This window comes from Delphinapterus leucas, chromosome 15, assembly GCF_059928025.1.
Source record: "Delphinapterus leucas isolate spDelLeu-1000000601 "Yukka" chromosome 15, BTC_Dleu_Yukka2, whole genome shotgun sequence".
NCBI classification, from domain to species: domain Eukaryota; kingdom Metazoa; phylum Chordata; class Mammalia; order Artiodactyla; family Monodontidae; genus Delphinapterus; species Delphinapterus leucas.
The window spans coordinates 8,873,094-8,880,890 of NC_143143.1; the positions used below are offsets into that span (position 1 = coordinate 8,873,094).

Sequence of the window (7,797 nt, forward strand, 5' to 3'; positions counted from 1 at the left end):
CCTCTCCCGTTGCGGAGCACAGGCTCTGTACGCACAGGCCCAGCGGCCATGGCTCACGGGCCCAGCTGCTCCGCGGCATGTGGGATCTTCCCGGACCAGGGCTCGAACCCGTGTGCCCTGCATCGGCAGGCGGACTCTCAACCACTGCGCCACCAGGGAAGCCCTGTACATTCTTCATACATCAATGCAGTAAATCTTAGGCATGAGTACACTACATGATGAATCCTGAGTCCTTCTAGTGAATCTCTACATGAAGAGATGGTCTTGGGGACCCTGATAAGAATCCATTTACATTTAATGTAATCATCAATATAACTGGGTTTAGGGCTACTATTTTATTTGGCTTCTGTTTGTCTTATCCTTTAGTTTGTTTTATTTTGCTTTTGTCTTACGTTCCTCTGTTCCTACTTTCCTGCCTCCTTTTGTGTTAATAGCATATTTATTTTAGAATTTCTTTTTAATCTATCTATTAGTTCTTTTGCTATATCTCTTTACATTACCTTTTTAGTGGTTACTCTAAGGAACACAATATACATCCTTAACTTTTCAGGCTATTTCCAGCTAATATTTTATCTTTTGATATACACTCTAAGAACTTTGCAACCATCTAGGTTCATTTCTTCTCATTCTTCATGCTATACTTATCATATATATTATACCTACGTATGTAATAAACCTCACAATAAAATGTTTTAAATCTTTGTCATAAACAGTTATATATATTTTAAGTAAATTAAAAGAAAAAATATTGCCTTTAATATTTACCCACATATTTACTATTTCTGATGTTCTTCATTCCTTCCTAAAGATCCAGGTCTGTGGTCCAACAGAACAGAACTCATCAGCCTTCATATCTGAATAAGAGTTCCCATCTCACACCCACTAACTCAGCTAAGTTTTTGACAATGCTTTTGGGCTGGCACACAGGGTGGAGATCACTATGCCCATCTTACAGGTAGGAAAACTGAGACCCTGGAAGAGTTAGTGACTTGCCTGCTCAGCTGCTAAGTAGCAGAGCTGGAATCAGAATCTAGGTCTATCAACTCTCGGTCCAGTGTCTTCCCATGTTTCTCAAAGATTGCAAAATAGTTAGAACTCCTCGTGTTGTATAGACAGCTTCTCCTATTGGGGTCATCATATTCCAGGAAACTCTGTCCATCAGGAGATCATTCCTTGTAAGGAGCCATTCTTGAGAGTCCTTGATAGCAGAAACCAGGGAAAAGATGAGCAAAGTGATCTTTCTCCCTGTCTTCCTGCTGAGGTTATAAGCTTCCTGAGGATGGAGAGGGTTCACGGGCACAGCGGTTGGTGTTGAGACTCTTCCCATCTCCTCTCTCAGTGCCATCGTCTGTCTTGGTGCTCCCACCTCTCCCAGGAGCTCCTTTATTTTATTTTATTTTATTTTAATTAATTAATTAATTAATTAATTATTTGCGATACGCGGGCCTCTCAGTGCTGTGGCCTCTCCCGTTGCGGAGCACAGGCTCTGGATGCGCAGGCTCAGCGTCCATGGCTCACGGGCCCAGCTGCTCCGCGGCATGTGGAATCTTCCCGGACCGGGGCACAAACCCGTGTCTCCTGCATCGGCAGGCGGACTCCCAACCACTGCGCTACCAGGGAAGCCCTATTTTTATATTTTGAATTTTATTTTTAAAATTTTTTATACAGCAGGTTCTTATTAGTTATCTATTTTATACATATTAGTGTACATATGTCAATCCCAATCTCCCAATTCATCCCACCACCACCCCACCCCCTGCCAATTTCCCCACTTGGTGTCCAGGAGCTCCTTTAGAACCCCATCTCTCCCAGACTCCCAAAACTTACTGGATAGCTAACTACCCAACTCACCAAGGACTTTGTCTGTAGGCTGAGTCAATGAGTTGGGGCTGCTTCCCAGGGGTCTTTGGTGGATGAGGCATCACCATCATTCCATCACTCATTTCTACTCAATGCTTTGCAATTTTCCAAGTACTCTTGTAACTATCTCTCATTCAAGCCTCCTACTGCTTCCAGGAGGTAGGGCAAGCAAGAATATCCCAGAAGCATAACATTCCCAATAATTCCCACCGACCCCATGAGATTTGGGGTCAAGTAAATGGGAAGAGTGTGTTTGACTCCAGACCAAGAACTTCAATATCCTTGGGCAGCCCAGTGAAAGAGCTGGGCCTCTGTGGCTCCAGCCTCATGTTTTTCTGTCTTAGGGAAGAAATCCAGCTGGGCTAGTCCTTCAAGAAGAATGCCCCTTTCACTTCTCCTTTTAGTGAGGTCCTCAGCCATGAGCTTTCGTGGATCAGTAGAATCTAATCCTTCCTTAGCTTCCAAGCAGGAGATATTTCTACAAGGAGAAGGATGGGACCTGGCCTCAGGCAAGACAGGAGAAGCTGGTGGTTAGGGCTTCCTGTCCCCAAGCCCGGGGACTCCTTGCCTTCTTAGGGTGTGGCCTCCTCAGCTGTGGCCCATCAGGACCTTTGTGCATGTGCTCAGAGGCCTTCCCTCCTCCAGCATCCACCTGCTTTCAGTGAGCCTCTGGCTAGTAAATATATTCCAACCTCCCTCTCAGTACCACTCTTTCCCCTCCTTGCATCTCCCAGACCTTAAGGACCATGAGCCCCCTAAGTCCTCATCCTGGGTCCCACCCAGTGGTACACCAAGGCCAGCACATACCGACCTGGGACAGCATCTCCTCCCAACTCCACGTTCAGTGACACCAGGTTGAAAGCTTGGAATCAGCCACTGTAGGAGTATTTACATCATAGGAATCAGCAAACGTTGCAAATCAGAGCTTTCCTCTCAGAGCCAGTTGTTAAACATTTACCAGCACATCACTGGCCCCATCTTGCCTGTCTGTCAATCAAGACCTGCCAAGTTATTTGCTCATAATCACTGGTATTGGTATCAGCCACTTCCGGGTGGAGTTCCTGAGTCCCCTTTCCCAGCAGGTCATCCTGGCCCCAGGGGGCAGAGTCAGCCAGGTGGTGGCAATGGAAGCCAGGCCAGCATGCCCTGAATTGACAAGGACAAGGAGATATGGGCAGAGCATGGATAGTTTCCGCTACAGACACACACATACACACACACTCACTCCTGGTTTACTTTAACATTTGTGGGTTCGTTTCAATGCATATTGGAAAAAATATAGCCAGTACACTAAATCTGTGATTTCATGGGTATTTTTTTGTTTTTGTTTTTTTGGGTTTTTTTCGCCGTGCCACGTGGCTTGCGGGATCTTAGTTCCCTGACCAGGGATGGAACCCGGACCCCTGGCAGTGACAGCGCCAAGTCCTAACCACTGGACCACCAGGGAATTCCCTCATGGATATTTTTGGATGAAGTCAATTTCAATTAAGTGTATAATAGATTGGGTGGTGGGCAGAAGTGGTAAAAATTATGGAGATGATGGAATGAACAAAGTTTAGCTGTTGGTGATGGGGTCCTGGTGAAGAATTTTAGGCAGGGGAGTGAGCAGGGCTAGTTTGCATTTTAGGAGGAGTTTTCTTGCATTTGTGTGGGAGGCAAGTGGGGGCAGAGGAATGGGGTTGAGGAGGAATAGATGGGTCTGGGAGTTAAACAGGTACAATCAACAAAATTAGAGACATTATCAGATATGGGGAGGGGACAATGGTGACTTCCCTGGATATTAAGGAATAATATGTGAGTTGCTTTGGGGGCAGGTCAATTGAGATGCAGTGTGTTATCTCTGCCCCCAAACTCCCAACCTCACCTCCTCCCATCACCTTCTGGAACTCAACCGATCTGCCGCTCACCAGGCTTCCCATTGGCTTGGAATGTCCTTGACCCCTTGTCCTGTGGAGCTCCTGCTGCCTTCTTCTTTTTTTTTTTTTTTTAATAATTTTTATTGAAGTATAGTTGATTTACAATGTTGTGTTCATTTCTGCTGTACAGCAAAGTGAATCAGTTATAAATATACATATGTCCACTCTTTTTTTAGATTCTATTCCCATATAGGTCATTACAGAGTACTGAGTAGAGTTCCCTGTGCTATACAGCAGGTTCTTATTAGTTATCTATTTTATATATAGTAGTGTGTATATGCCAGCCCAATCTCCCAGTTTACCCCTCCCCTCCCCTTTTCCCCTTGATAGCTGTAAGTTTGTTTTCTACCTCTGTGAGTCTATTTCTGTTTTGTAAATAGGTTCCTTTGTACCATTTTTTTAGATTCCACATAGAAGCGATATCGTATGATATGTGTCTTTCCCTGTCTGACTTACTTCACTCAGTATGCCAATCTCTAGGTTCATCCATGTCATTGCAAATGGCATTATTTCATTCTTTTTTATGGCTGAGTAATATTCCATTGTACATCTGTACCACATCTTCTTTATCCACTCCTATGTCAATGGATATTTAGGTTGCTTCCATGTCCTGGCTATTGTAAATAGTGCTGCAATGAACACCGGGCTACATGTATCTTTTCAAATTATGGTTTCCTCCAGATACATGCCCAGGAGTAGGCTGCCTTCTTTTCTGAAGCTTCCCCATTTGCCACACAGAACCGTGTCTTCCTTTGCACTCCCAGATCCCTTTGTACCTTTGTGCCTGCAGGTGCTTGGAACTAGCAATGACTCCCCCTTGTTAATATTTATTACAGGCCGGGCACCCTGCCAGGAACATTATGTACAGCACGTGGTTCACTCTTTTCTCATAATACCCCTGGGGAGCAAAGGGTTTCATCCCTACTTCACAGATAACAAAACTGAGGCTGATAGAGCCAGTATATGAACCCAGGCGTAATTGTCTCTAAAGCTCGTGCTCTTAATCTCTCTGCTACGTATGCCTTATCATGCTATAGTGTAATTATTCACTTATGCATTTGTCTTTCCATTGGACTTAGAGTTCTAATGGCATTGAGTCTGAAATGGGTCCTTCCCTGGATCCCAGAACCCCAGAACTGAATGGGACTTCCTCATCTGAAGCTTGAATTTCCTACTCGGAGGCCTGCCAAGATGTGCTTGCATGGTCCCCTTGTTGGGGATCTCACTATCATTCAAGGTGAGCAGATCTGTCTCTGAATGGCTCTGCCAACTACCAATGTCTTTCTTCTTTGAGCTTTATCTCTTGACCCCTGCTTCTGTTCCCCTGGGGCCTGCAACATCTAGGAGGTAGCAATGACACTGAGACATACAAGGGGATCTTCTAGTTCCCTTTGGTTTACAGCTGTCCCAGTTCACCAGGCAGAGTGGACCAGCTGGTTAGCGGTACCACTATTTGTGCTCCTGTTTGTGTTAAGTTGAGCTCTGGCCTCCAATAATCTAAGCATGGTGTATGGTAAAAACCATATATAGTGAATGCATAAATTCATGCTGCAAGTAAAACTTACATTATTTGAAACTTATGAGACTTTTATATTGTTGATTTTTGAGTTAATTTCACACACTGAGCCACTGACATAAACATACGTTTAGTTTTTATTACGTGGTCAAGAGTCTTTTTTACTAGTATGTTTATATACATCATCAATAAGCGGGTCTACTATTAAATTTTTTTTTTTTTTTTTTTTTTTTGCGGTACGCGGGCCTCTCACTGTTGTGGCCTCTCCCGTAGCACAGGTTCCGGACGCGCAGGCTCAGCGGCCATGGCTCACGGGCCCAGCCGCTCCATGGCATGCGGGATCTTCCCGGACCGGGGCACGAGCCTATGTCCCTGCATCGGCAGGCGGACTCTCAACCACTGCACCACCAGGGAAGCCCTACAATTAAATTTTTGATTCATTACATAATCATATTTTCTAACCCTGTTTCAGTCTGAAACAAGCATACTACATATTGGTGTTGTGTGTCTGTTAAAAGACTCATTGCAATGTATTTTATTAAATTTTACTAAAGGTAAGGATTGTTTTCTCCTTTCTTCTTTTGAGGAAATAAAAACCATTCTTGGGGAGAAATTAAAAAGTTAACATCACTAACTAGGAAACACTTCTTACTCCATCCTACATCCCTGTTAGCATTCCATTCACCGGCCCTGAATACCATTACCACGTGGTATTTTTATCTCCACCAGCCTTGGACATAGACCTTTATTTTTACGCATTTGCCTTGATTCTTGCTGATTGACACTTTCATCTCTATTAACTATTTATTTGCCTTTGAGATTACATCATATTCACTTTATGAGTCTGTATTTTTTTTATAGCCCAATAAAATAAATGGGTTTCATGAAAAAAAAAAAAAGTTGAGCTCTGGGAAGCCCTCCTCTCAAGAGACCAAAGGGCAAGTTGCTTCATAGCTGTCACCTGTCTCCCCTTTGCCCTGAGCAGGGCCACATCTCTTCCAGGCCTGGGCTTAGGGTGTTTGGGGAGAAGTCCACCCTGATAAAGGGCTCCCACGCTCTCCTGACGGGATGGCCTCTCACCCTACGCATTCACCTGTCTGATGCCACAAAGCCAACTTCTCAAAAGTCCTCATGAACTTTGGGCTTCTGAGTTTCCAAGCCAAGCAGAAATGAAGTGTATGGGAGGCTCCCCGCCCTGCCCGGGAGGCCCCTCCTCCCCTCCTACTCTCCCAGACTTGATAAGAGAGGCGAAACATTTCTAGATTTGGTGCTGCGACTGTCACTTTGTCACCTCCAGGTAAGTGGCTCTCAGGACCACCCCCTGTTCCCAGTCCTCTGGGACTGCATGTGTCTTGGCTGGCGAGGGGGAAGGGTACCATGGGTAGCAGTGACACCCCCAGCCCGCTCTCCTGAATCCCCTGAGCGCCCCACCCCAGCGCCCATCCATCCTCCTGGCTCCTTCCTGCATCTCCCTCACTTTAAACCCCAGACACTCTGTCTGTCTTCAGCCACCTTCAGTTAAGAGGCTGGGGCAGGAATCCAGGAGGGAGCTGATGGAGGCTGGGCAGAGGTGCTGTCAGTTAGGGTCAACAGGAAGGGATGGGTTTGAGGGGCACTGAGGAAGGGGACTCAGCACCTCGCAGCACAGCGGCCCGCCTTGCTCTGTGGTTCTTTGCCGGAAGATGTAGGACCAGCCCTGCTGCATCTTGGTTTCAGGGCCTGAGTAAGTCATTTCACCTCTCTGGGCCTCAGTTTCCTCACCTATGATATAGGAATAATAAGAGGATCAGGTAAGAGCTCAGAAGAGCCAAGTGGGGTTTTAAGGGAAAAGCTAGAGGGATGCTGGTCTGGTCTGGTGGTGATTCGCCAAGTCGAAGACGGCAGGCCTGGAATGGAGTCCTTCACTGAGGCTCAAGAACCCCCATCACCCTGGGAGGTGAGCTTTCACACCCCTCTCTTCCAGCAAATTGTCTGAGGTTCAGAGAAGTTAAACATCTAGCCCGGGGCCCCCAATAGGGGCAGGGCTGGAACCCAGGATGGGCTGCCTCTAGGGCTGTACTCTTCCCATGGTGCTACGCTGTCAGGGTCTGGGACTGGGCTGGGTGGGGGCATTTGGATCTGTGCAATCTCTGTGGGCCTCCACTTGCCATCTGCGAAGTGCCAGGAGAGGTGAGACTCCCTAAGAGCCTTCCTGCTCGAATAGCCTGTTGGATGCCCAGAATTCTCGCTACCGCCCTGCCTGCCACATACTAGAAGGCTCTCCTAGAACCCCCAGTACTCTGAACCTGACCACCCCACGTGCCTTTCACTCAGACCTGCTTCTGCTGGTGAATTCTCCTCCAGGAATGGCCTCACCCACACAGACGCACCCCGGTCTGAAACCTGTTACCCTAGTCACCTCCTTCTCCCTCCTCAACCAACATGACAGCAAACCCTGACGAGTTGACTTTGTGAATAATTTTCACATCTTTGCCCTTCTTTCCACTCTCACTGGCTCCTCCTATC

General features: G+C 46.5%; 1 non-coding gene across 1 annotated transcript; it reads right to left on the bottom strand.

Annotated features, from left to right (window-relative positions):
- Nucleotides 1–3,234: 3,234 nt before the first annotated feature.
- On the bottom strand, nt 3,235–3,307 carry TRNAD-GUC (transfer RNA aspartic acid (anticodon GUC)). Its single transcript has one exon. It is a non-coding gene; the product is annotated as a tRNA-Asp (tRNA).
- Between the last annotated feature and the right edge of the window lie 4,490 nt (nt 3,308–7,797).